This window comes from Anneissia japonica, unplaced genomic scaffold, assembly GCF_011630105.1.
Source record: "Anneissia japonica isolate Jap-2015-1 unplaced genomic scaffold, ASM1163010v1 scaffold287767_len825999_cov190, whole genome shotgun sequence".
Classification (NCBI taxonomy): Eukaryota; Metazoa; Echinodermata; class Crinoidea; order Comatulida; family Comatulidae; genus Anneissia; species Anneissia japonica.
In genome coordinates, this window is record NW_022707033.1 from 299888 (window position 1) to 312642 (window position 12755).

General features: G+C 34.4%; 1 long non-coding RNA gene across 1 annotated transcript; it reads right to left on the reverse strand.

Moving 5' to 3' along the window:
• Nucleotides 1-440: 440 nt before the first annotated feature.
• LOC117106320 lies at nucleotides 441-8384 on the reverse strand. Its single transcript, XR_004445046.1, has 7 exons — nucleotides 8268-8384; nucleotides 6664-6838; nucleotides 3846-4048; nucleotides 3298-3549; nucleotides 1203-2868; nucleotides 978-1043; nucleotides 441-509 (listed from the first exon to the last, which is right to left on the reverse strand). It is a non-coding gene; the product is annotated as an uncharacterized LOC117106320 (long non-coding RNA).
• Between the last annotated feature and the right edge of the window lie 4371 nt (nucleotides 8385-12755).

Below are 12755 nucleotides of genomic sequence, written 5' to 3' on the forward strand. Positions count from 1 at the left end.
TTCACCACAATTTTGGTAAAATTAATGTTGAAATGAAGAATATATTTCAGTCTAATGTTAGTGCAAAATATCATTAGGCCTTTGTAATCACCGCACGACGCGCGACTAATATGACAACCAACACGCGCGTGGGTAAATCGTCCCGTACGCTGACGGTTTTTGGTCTGGTTGCTATGGTTTTTGTGACGTTCAGCGTGTAGAAACGCACGTGCGCCTAGAATGTCGATGCCAGAGTTATAACCTTTGATGTTCCGAGATGTGCGTCCTTTTGTTGAATTACCTTGGATTACCTTATACGTCTGTCATTTTGATAATGTTTTCAGTTTCTTAGATGCAATAGACAACATATTGTGCAGAGTCGTCCAGTTTTACATTCACATTCGGACGGAATATATCAGACGCTTTGGTAATAATGCACGCTACATATATCTTTTTAGTCAAATAGCCGGTACCTCTACTAGCAACAAGGTACGTACGTCACCGCCCATTTCCGTCATGTGATACTCAGTCTGCAAATTAATGCGGAAAATAATTAAAACTGTTCTTTCATAACATTTATTTGGTACAAAATGCTTGCAATAACCATTGATTATGAATACAATGCAAGCCATTATTAAAGTTAAGTCCGACAATATTTTCGTGTTGTGTTGTAGCTTTGTATTGTATATTAGCCATTCCGACCCTATCCAGTGTCAGTCGTAGTGGTGCTGAAGTAAACCAAAGTTCCGCGTATTTGCATTAAAATTGATGGAACATCCGCCCTCCCGCGAGCGGGGTAAAATTTGACCATTTGACTGAGTGGAGCAACTAGAGGAAACCAGCATCTTTACTACTGTACTGATGTATAGCGCCGCTCCGCGGACGGAGTAAAATTGCTCTCCGTGTACCCCAATGCATTTCGACCGGATGTTCCACTATATTGGGAAGCTGCTCTATCTTCTGCTATCTACTATCGAGTAAACGAACTTATTACTCACCCGAAGTACTGTATTGGATATTTCAGCTCCATTCCCCTGAGCCCTGTTCACATCTGGCTTTGTATTCTGAAATATCCAATGCAGTAAACAATAAAATACAATGTTTTCTTCCTTTGTGACAAATGTGTACAGTATATATGTTCACAAAAACAATTGGAGGCGTTTCGCAAATCTAAAAATTCGGGTACATTCATGAATCGCATTACTGTAAATTTATTTACATACTTGTACCAAATCCGTATGATAGCGCACTGAGCTAACGTCACTATCAATGCAGCATGATACTATTACTAGTCCAGTCGTAACAATCCACATCATGCCATCACATGCAGTCCATCCATACTGCACCAGGAGACACGGGAAGAAGTTGAGGTCATTCATCTCGTCCATTCCATTTGGATTCACTCAGTCAAATTGTGCAATAGAAAGAGAATCCTTAATATTAATATCATTAAATTGTGCTTATACATACACATACAAATATACATATATTAGGCCTATATACACAAATACACATGCATATACATTCAAATACACATACAAATATGTACATATACGAAGGCAAGTCGCGCGTAAATGCTGCGCGCATGCAGGCATGCTATAGTAGCTCCCACACTTCAGTCTCTGAAAGAAAGAATGGAAATCAAATTTAATGCAACAAAACGCATCAGGTTTGAGAATAAATTAAATCTAAGGGTCATTAAAAAAGTAATACTCTCGGATTAGAGTAAATGGCTCCACAATAAGCTCGATCCCTCTGGCTACAATAAGGGCTAAGGACGACTAACTTTGGGAGTAGCACACAAGTCAATTTTTTTTTGCTGGCACATGAAAACTATTCTTGGCACTACGGTGCTTGTAGGTTAAGTCACTCCGCAATTTTCCACCTATTCTTTAATCGTTTTCAAAAGTATTCCAGAGACACATCCGTTAGGGACTTTGGTTTTACAAGTCTGTTTCATGTCTTTAGGTTCTGTAAATGGTGTGTCAGTTCGATGTTGTAGTGATAAGCAAACATTTAATTAAATTATTTAAAAAAAAGTAGAGAGTTTAAAATTCTGTGTAATGGACAGCAAATGAATGCAGACTTGTTCATTTGATCGAATGTTATTCGAGTCTGAAGTTAAGTGAAGTTAAATGAAAGAATATGTTAAATGGATGGTTAGGTTGAAATATTACAGGTAAATGTGATTATGGTAAAATGAATGACAGAATAAAGAAATAAAACTAAATCTGCATTCAAAAAGATGTCCAATTTGTTTAATAATTGTACAACGTTACAAACGGAGCAAACTGATTAGATTTAAATTTATATTAAATTTCAATGTTCCAGAAATATTACAGGAACGTTATGTGCTGTAGGCCTATATTTTATGAGTTTTATGTACATGTAGGACCTACATTTTGCTAATAAATCGTTTCAATTCATTTTAATTATGCATATTTTGTATGAACATTCTTCAATGTAGTAGGCCTATCTCTCCGCCATTTCGTCGTATTCATTCGTATCGTTGCATCCTTGTAAAACCTAATTCCGTGACTGGCATGGTATCGAGGTGTTCTTTGTGTCAGTCGAAATTTCAGTGTCCGCTCTCTCCAGTGCATTTAGTATCTCTCCGTCTTTTTGGCGTAAGTATTTGCATGTTGCATCCTTAAGAACTAAGTATGTGGTGTCCATGTAAGTATCCTTGGGTCCGTAGAGTTGTAGTTTGGTAACTGTCGTAAAGCCACTCATTATCGGTCGACGGTCCAACGACCGTTGGCCGACGATTCAGTACCGGTATCTACTTTCTGAGCGGTTGACAATGCAACACCGTCTGCTTATTTTAGCTGCCGCTTTGAGCGAATCATTAAAATGATCGTTGTCGAGTAATTTTCTCCATTAATTTATCTGAAATTACAATAAAATGTTATATTAAAATCTTAATGGTCAATAGGTGTGCACTTGTATAGGCCTATTGTACTTTTCAGTACAACGGAAAAGAAAGGTTATGTTGAAATATTAACAGTAAATGTGATAATGGTAAAATGAAAGACGGAAAGAAAAATAAATCTGCGTTCAAAGAGATGTCCAACTTGATTGCTAATATTGCCCCGGATTTTACAAACGGAGCAAATCGATTATATTTTAATTTATATAAAAGTTGAATATTCCAGAAATATTGGCCTACCGTTAAGTATTATTATGTACAGCTGTACTGTATGTTTGTTAAGCTTATAAATTACAATTTTCTTAATTTTGGCATGATCGTTTAAGTTCATTTTAATTGTGCATATCTTGTATGTATATTCTTCAATGTATTTATTATACGTCAGGTACTTAGTATATCTCCGTACAGCGTCAATTCGCATCATGAAGTAATTCTGTGACTGGATGCTGTCGAGCTATTATTGGGTCCGGGGAGTTGGAGTTAGCATACCGGCCATAAAGCTTCGCCATAGTATCCGCTTTCTGAGAGCGATTGACGACGCCACGCCGTCGCCTGGTTATTGTCGGGCCAACTTTTGAGGGAATCATTAAAGTGATCGTTGTGCGACTGGTCGCGTAGCGTCTCCATATCATTTACGGTATCTGAAATGACAATACAATGTTATGTTTATATTTTAAAATATTGATGATCCGAAATAGGAAACGAAGGAGAAAGTGGAAGAGAAAAAAAAATAAACAAATAAAAAGGAAAGCGAATATAAAATACAGGAGAGTGAAGAAGAATTTAGAGATTTAGAGATCAAATATAAATGAATTTAAATGACGCTTAACAAAGTAGGACAGCACAGTACAACTCAAAGCATGCATAAGCATGGTTGAAAAGAAACCAGTTCCACACTCCAAAGGTACCAATCGTACCAATATCTGAAATGACAAACCTTACTCCAAAACCTTGAAAGTGGCTACATCATAACAAAAGTAAAAAATAGGCATGTTTGAGAACACCGAGACTCCGTAGATCCGAAAATACTGTACTAGTAAAAATAACACAGCAAAATATCACACAAACATAATTATGATTGACAAGAACAGTTTCTGTATATCCAGACAGGAGAGCCCATACCATACCAACAAGCATAATCTGTAATTAAGAATAAAGAATACTTTAGTAATTGAAATGTAAGCAAGTGTACATCAAACACAAAACATCTCTTTCAATAAACGTTTACAATATAGTACAATATAGCAAAATTGTTTAAATAAAGGTGAATCGGGCAAAGTTTGTTCATCAATCAAAGCTTATTCTACGATACCAAGTAAAGAGACAAAGACACCATGTTTTTTTTATATTTTATTACAACAATTTGAATCGCGGTTACAATATTATCGCGGATTTCAACAATCGCGGATTATAAAGGCCTATTACCATGCAGACTATGACATGTTTCACACAATAAGAAATACTTAAAAAGAATAATTGAAATGTGAGCAAGTGTATGTTCAAACACAAAACACCTCCTTCAATAAACGTTTACACTAGAGTACAATATAACAATAATGTTTAAGTAAATAAAGACGAGTCAGACAAAGTTTGTTCAATTTTATTTCAAAATTTTCTAAACCAAGGGGACAATATGAAAGAATAGGGTCACACATGCAATTCAAATAGGCCATAGGCCTATATTCATAATTTCAAACCCACTATGATCAAACTCATTAATCAAAGTTTATTCTACGATACCAAGTAAAGAGACAAAGACACCATGTTTGTTCATATTTTATCTTATTTTATTACAACAATTTGAATCGTTGTTACAATATTATCGCGGATTTCAATAAACGCGGATTGACTATGGCATGTTTCACACAATAAAAATAAATTAATTTATAATATATAAGCAAATTAAGTTACAAGAAGTACACTATATAGCACTTGCTTGTCTAATACAATGTTCATGCAAATCAGATATAATCGCATCTTTTTATGAATAGTAACGATGTATGTGAAAGATGATGATGTAGAAAGTATACAACCCCGTTTGTAACTCTGAAAAACAATAAACACAAGAAGTAATGTTTATTAATGCTATTAGGAAGATTTACACGTCTGTATTTTTTGAAGTACACTTAATTGCAGGCAGCACCTGCTACCCGTTATCGAGTGACCTAAAAACTAACAAGAATAAAATAATAAAATAAACAATATTTATGAGGTATTTACATAATTTGGTTTACAAAAGTGTTGCTGTGTGCGGGTGGACAAGCTGAAATTCGAAAGGTGGTTAGTTCTTACTTGGTTTGATGCTTGGATGCTCGAAGCGATGTCTTGCTGCGTTAGTCGCTTACCTGTTGTTGAGTCCTTTAGTTTTCAGACAGTGTGCTTCGGGATACTTAATTTGCACAACTGGTTTATCATGTATTGTATACATCATAGGCCTAAGTGTTAATGTTGTATATTTTGTAAATATGGATTGTTGAGTTCTGTGTTGTGTGATGTTTGTTTCTGTATTTTGAACAGACCCCCCTTAGAAAAAATAATGTATAGAATTGCTATAGTACAGGCCTGCTATAGTATACTTCTAAAGAAGTGTATAAACCCTATTGAAGATTTGTAGAATATCCATAGGCGTTTATTACATTATAAAATGTTTCATGTAAGAAACATTTCAATAACCTATAATTTTCCATTAATTTCAATAGCATTCTCTAACCTCTTATAGAGTTCTTATAGAATTCGGTAAACTACTTTGCTAAGAAACGTTTATAAAAAAAAAAAGACATAACATAGGCCTACTTAGTAAAATAATTTACTGAATTTATAGCATAACTTCTATAGAAGTCTTTGATCTTATTGAATATTTATAGAATATCTATAGGTTTCATAATACATTCTTAAACCAACCTATAATGTTCCATCAGTTTCAATAGCATTCTCGTAAACCTCCTATAGTGTTTCTATAGAATTCCGTCAACTATTTTGCTAATGGCGAGACCTGTATTTATAATATTCACTCGGTGTGCATCGGCATACTTAAGTTGCAGAACCGAGTTATCGTCAATCTTGCCGGCCTAAGTGTTAGTTCATTGAATACATTTCATTTAATAAGTACATTATCAAATGAATAAACAAACCATTAGCAAAATAATATATTGAATTTCTATTGAAATAATTACATTTAGGTTTATGGATCTTATTGATATTGTAGAACATCTATAGGTTTTAATTTAAATTAAATTTAAAATTAAATTTAAATAACTACATTTTTAATATAACGTATAGAGTTCTACCAATCTTCGTAGTATTCTAGACCTCTAAAAGAGTTCTTATAGAAGTCTATGAACTACTTTCTAAGGGAATGTTCTGTACAAATTCACAATAATCAACCAGTGTGCTATAGCATACTTAAGTTGCACAACTGGATTATCAAGCCTGTTTATCAATTCTACATTACATAGGCCTACATACATTAATAATCATATTTGAAGTTACACTAATAATCATATTCGAATATTTATTAAGATATGTCAAAATATTAGAGAGATGTCGATGCGACGACGGTGGCAATAACACCACATAGAATCCAGTTCTCGTTTGTCCGTAACTACGACGTAACAAATTTGTGTTGTGATCGAAAGCCCTACAATTTATCGTTGTGTAACAACAAGAGTTAGTAATCTGTGGAGAAAACATGACATTTTAACCAAGAAGTTATTAAAACATAACTTCTTGATTTCATCATGGGTTTAAGTTCTTACTATGTTTGATGCTTGGATGCACGTCTTCAAGTCTGGTGAAGAGGATAACAAGGTGTAAACGTCAAGAGACTCCAGTGGACAGATACAAATTTAAATAATTTTGTTTCTTATCTAAATATTTTGAGACTCGTATTTCTGGTGGATTACGTAAAGTTTAAAGAATGGAATCCAACATCTGTAAATACAAATAAAAAGAACATAAACGGCAAATCTACCAGGTTTCTCACCATAACACAGTAGACCAAGAAGGGTCATTATTGAAGTTGGTTTGCATAAAAATTGTTAAGGTATCCTTTGCACCGTATCCTTTGCACCGCACTTCACATATACTTTTTGTCTGGGGTCAATTATTTAAAATTCACTTGTTCCTTTTTATTGTATTGTAATTGTTTTCATTATGAAGAAATATTTTTTCTTCGAAATTGCAATATAATATTTTTTGTATCATAATCGTAAAGATTCTGATCACCTTGCAAAATGTATGTCTCACAATCGAATACTTTATACACTGCATATTATTTTGACATGCCATAGTGCATTAATATAGCAAGATTGACGTTTAATTTTTTAATCATGCCAGCTCCACCAATCAACACCTCGGACTTCCGTAAAGTTGTCGTAACAATATCACGGCCCATTATATATTATTTATATGATTATTAATGCACGATGCCTTGATTATGATCCGTCCCTTCAAATGTGATCTTCATTATCAAGATACTTTTGGACCTGAATATTTCGGGTGGTCTCGGGGTGCGGTCTCCACTTTGAGTGTTTGCTTTGTGCTAAAAGACTGATTAATATTTGGTTCTTTAAAAGCTAGGGGTCTCAAATTGGATGGTGTACTGTGTTCTATTTTTAAAAACTGTTTATTATTCCTCATTCTAATTGGATAGAAAGAAGTAGGAAAATAACATTCAATAAAAATTAAGAATTCGAAAAAAAAATCAGACCCGTCACAAAACAAACGCAACACAATACAATATATTGACCCTACTGGATCCGCCTCTGACATGCCCGTTATAGATTAGTGCAATGGCGTAGCTACAGTGCAGGCAGCACAAAGCACTGGGGCTGAGGGCTATTAGGGGCCAATTTATAAATAGACCTAAAAATAATAATTTAAAATAATTTCCAACTTAATTTTGAAGAAAAATACGACCAGAGGACCATTCAATAATAAATATATTCGGTTTTTAGAAGAGTAATTATTGATTACTGTGTTGATTTCAATTAAGTAGTGTATTCAAGAGGGCCCTACCCCAATTCTTTGTTAAATGGGAAAAAAAGGAAATTATATTAAATATTATATGTTTGAGAGTGCCATTTCCGGCCATCTAAATATGTTTTTTTAAAGTAAAATAATAGTTTATACCAAAAGTGTAGTTCTGTTTTTGCATTTTCGATTTTTGTAGTGTAACCTACCGGTATATAATATTGGACTAATCAATCATGCCGTGATGAACAAGTGTACTGCGCCCGTCCCCTTTTCCAGTTCTATCAGCAAATTTTGGACAACATTGAAATAAAATGACTTTCTCCGGTTCATGAATTATCCATGCATTCTTATGTCTTTTATTTCTCAAATAAAATGATTGACTTACCGTACTTACAGAATACACGTCCACTGTCATCTCCATCAGATCACACCCTCCTCCCTCCTTCGCTGACATTTAAAACAGGAATGAAGGACAATGAAATCTTTCACATTCTCTCGTTTTCACTTAATTACCTGTATTCAAAATAGTTTATCGCCAAATAATTACATTCTATCTGACATGTAGAAAAACAAAACTCAAGTGATTGTTATCACTATCACCTGGTTTCCGACATGCAAATTTGTTCTTTTTCGATGTCACGCGTGAAACACGTAATTATTATAGCTATATGACATTTTAATTTATACTCAAATTACAATAAATTTTCAATGTTAATAATATACAGTATGTGTGTTTCTTGTAAGTTATTAATGTTTATTCAATAAATAAGAACATAAGTACCATATGTGATCGCAGGCATTTACCAAATGGTTTAAAGCAATCCGAAGGGGAAAATGATATGTCTAAATGGGCTCTATTCTAGGACATTGACAAAGTACCGGTATTGGATAAATAATTGCGATAGAAGATAATAAAACAACATATCAACATTTTTCCTCCAAGTCCTTTTAAATGTGTTATCAGTATTTTACAATTTACACATTATACCTGTACCTTCTGTGGCATTTTAAAAGGGTATACTAAATAATAAAAATTAAATATTTTAATTTTGTTAGTTTATTAGTCGTTTTAATTTGGAACTTTCCCTGGCTACTAATCATGTGTACGATTTTAATAATACAGTTCATACAGGGGCGAATCCAGAGATGTCCAAAGGGGTGGTGGTGCGGTGGTGGCGAAAGTTGGGCCGATCGAGACAACACCGATCTAAGTGGTCGCCGCGAAATTTTTGTGTTCTAGACGCCCGAAAATAACATTTGAGGGGGTTTTTTGAGAAAATGTCATCTATTTTTCATAGCTACCTTCTAGACCCCCGGATCCCTCTTATTGGTACCTCTGGAAAAATAAAAACATTGAGGAAAAGCTCCCCCTTAAAAAATATCATAACGAGGATAACAGTGTCAAATTTACAGTGAAGTTCACTCATACTGACTGACCAGTCTCACAATTTTATTCCAACCACTGAGCATGTTTCGAACACTACTATACACCAAACTGACACACTATTACGTAAGATAAAGACAGCCAAAACAACACACAGAGCTTTAAAAGTAAATAGACATTAGGAGTGGATATGTAGCATTCTTGGAAAATCAAAGACAACACAACGCTCACAAAAACTTTATGACAAACATATTAGTTTGTGGCAAATCAGTTGTATGATATTGCAAAATAATTTATAACGTGTACAATTTGTTTAATTATATTAGAATAACTACAAAAATTAAATTGTTGAAAATAATAATCTCTTTCATGCACGTCATTAATTGTGTTTAAATTATTTCAGCAGGATTGGAAACTATAAATGGTGTCCCGCATTTAAATAGTGTTTCAAACAATACTGGAAAAATGAATTTACGCAATTCGGTACATGTTTATTGTTTTGAAGTTTAATTATTATACCATTTATCAGTACGTAGGCTGATAAATGACTGTCGCAATTAACCTATGCACCATTCCCTGTGAAAATCGTCACATTGTATGCCGCCCTCTGTGTTAGAGAAAGTTCTGAGAGTCGGTGAAAAAAAATTGTTAGAGATCGCTGCGTTTATTTATTTTTTTGTATATTGCATTGTATGGTAATGTTCTTTCTTCCTCCGAATTCTTAGTTTAACGTATATAGCGACTACCACCATCTTTCACACGAAGTACTCTCAAACAGAACACTTTGAACACACGTCTCATCACTGATTTCTAACAGGGTCTGGATCTGTTACACAGTGTATCCATGTTAATATTTACGGAAACTTCAACACTACTATACAAGCCGAGGAGATTTTCGAGATTCCACTTCCACTCTAGCCTGCGTGGGCCTTAGTGTGGGTTACTCAGTAAATTCTGTGCAATATGATCTTTTCAACTTTTCTATTTTTTTTGTTCTTTGTTTCAGTACCATCCTCATCCAACTTAAGTCGCTCGTTGGCGTCGCTGTCCAGAATGATGAAAATAATATCTCTTGTCAGTTAGCTCACAATGCCAGGGGCAATATAGTGTTGTTAGCTTGTTTATATCTCATTTTACAATTACGTTATGTTAAAAAAATATTCGAAATAACAACATAATAATGATACAGATAACGATATTTTTATTCATTAAGATAATGATAATAGTAATAATAAAAATGATGATGATGATGGATGATGATAACAATGAAAGATTTTTTATTCGTTTTCATTCAAACACAGGCCTATGTAAACACATTTGTAAGGTAATGATAGAAATTGTTCTCGAATACAAGAACAATTAAATGATGTTGATATCGTATCAAAAAGGTGTGTGTACGAAATCAATGTTGCTTAAAGAAAAAAGTAAAATGTATAAAACATTACTTTAGTCACGACTTGGTATTCAGACATTATAAATCATGAAGTTAAATGACAGTGTCTCGTATCATTGGACCTAGGCAGTATCGTTACCTATTTTTTGAGGACCTGCGGAGCGTGACTGATGCTCGTAAACATTTCTGTTTAAAAAGTGTTACTCCAATTCTACGCATTTCTCGAGCGTTATCAGCTTGACGTCACCAATCATAAACACGGCGACCGTTTATTGACGTGTTTGTAACCACTTCAGGGTTGTCTACATTCCTTCATGATACTCATTATCAACATCAGTCAAGAGTGTTCACTTCATTGTGTTGTAAACCGGGCCAAAACAATGCAACCGCCAACCGGGAGCAAAACACGTATCACGTACAAGTTCCCTAGAAGTAGGTCATTTCTTATTACTGCTTGGCGTTTTGCGCATTGGATTCCGTTGACGCACGCACAGCATGTACTGCTGACACACTTCGCGTCAACACCAAACGTGTAGCGGGATGTTTAGTGTGAATTCAGTATATCGTACAAGTTTGATGGACATATTGATAATAACATGACAAAGTTTATCAACTAGACTATAGGCTGTAACACAGAAATTAGATAATGAACTGTTGTGCCACTCTGGTGACGCTTTGATATCTGTAATCTTAAGGTTCACTCTCGGATTTGATGAGTAATTTTATTTGTTTGATATAAATGTTGAATTCACCAATAATGCACTTGTTTTTTAAATAATATGTTGCAATCTTCAATTGAAAATAAAAACAGAATTTTCTTTTTGAAAAGTTATCGTTCTTTTTAGCATTCATGTAATTTATTAAAACATTATGTAATGACATGTCTAAGTAACTAATTTTCCTCGAGATTTGTCTTGTAGTAACTTTGTACAGTAAATGTTATTAGCTTCTAAATTAGCAACTCAATATTTTATTATTAGAAGTTTTGAGAGATTTTCCGAAAAAATGTAGTTTTTGCACAATATGGGTCACTATTTTGTCTGTCTAATACTAGACCAGTACCGGTCTAATGAATTTCCCTCTGGTTGAAATTCTACGCTGATTCTACCATATTTTATACTATCAGGCAAATATTAGGCCAACAAATTTTTTTTTCGGGAAAAATATTAATGAATGATATCAATATAAATTAATATTTTATTTTTATGGTAGCTTAACCCCTGTTTATTTGTAAGGTCATGAAATAGAAAACCAAGCCAACAAACCAACTTCTCAGCTCAAGTAGGATATCTTTAACCACAGTCACGCTTTAATAAAGATAACATACTCAAACATTTGAATAGGCCTACTGTTTAGCGTCATGCCAATCAGAAATCAAATGCCAAAACTATTGGTCTGCTACATGCGTGGTTGTGGCGTTTCCACGTAGACCCCGAAAAAGGGATATTTATAATGAAGCCTCCATATTTCACTCTACCCAACCAAGAAATATATATTTCCTAAATGACCCAACTGGTCTCCTATGCGTTCCTAGACCCCCGATAGATGCCCGGGCATCTATATGTGTAAAAGCATTAAGATTACGGTATAACGTTAACGCATAGTAGTATCATGGTAAAAGAAAAACTGATAATTTATATAATTTTTAAAAAAGAATATTAACCATTAACTAAATAAAAATACTGTAGGTTCCAGGGGCGGATCCAGAATTTTTCAAACGGGGGGGGGGGGGGGGGGGGGGGGGGGGGGGTACAATGCCCTAGCAATGTTGTTCGCATGCTGCCAGTCAATGCACCTAGTGGAAAACAGGCTAAGCGTCGTGCGGTCCGATTACATAGTGCGCAGCGCTATTTCATGTGGGTCACACTAAAAATCGACTGGTACAAGCATTTATATTGCGACTGTGTGAACTGCGTTAACTCTGGTTTGATCCGTTTGCGTTGAAAAGTGCCTGAACTCTAGAAAAAAATGTAACCGTTAACACTGTTAAATTATATATAAAAAAGGGGTTATCTACATTCCTCCATTACCTGTCTTTTTATACACATCTAGATGTGTATAAGAGACAGCTGTTACACAGTGTATCCATGTTAATA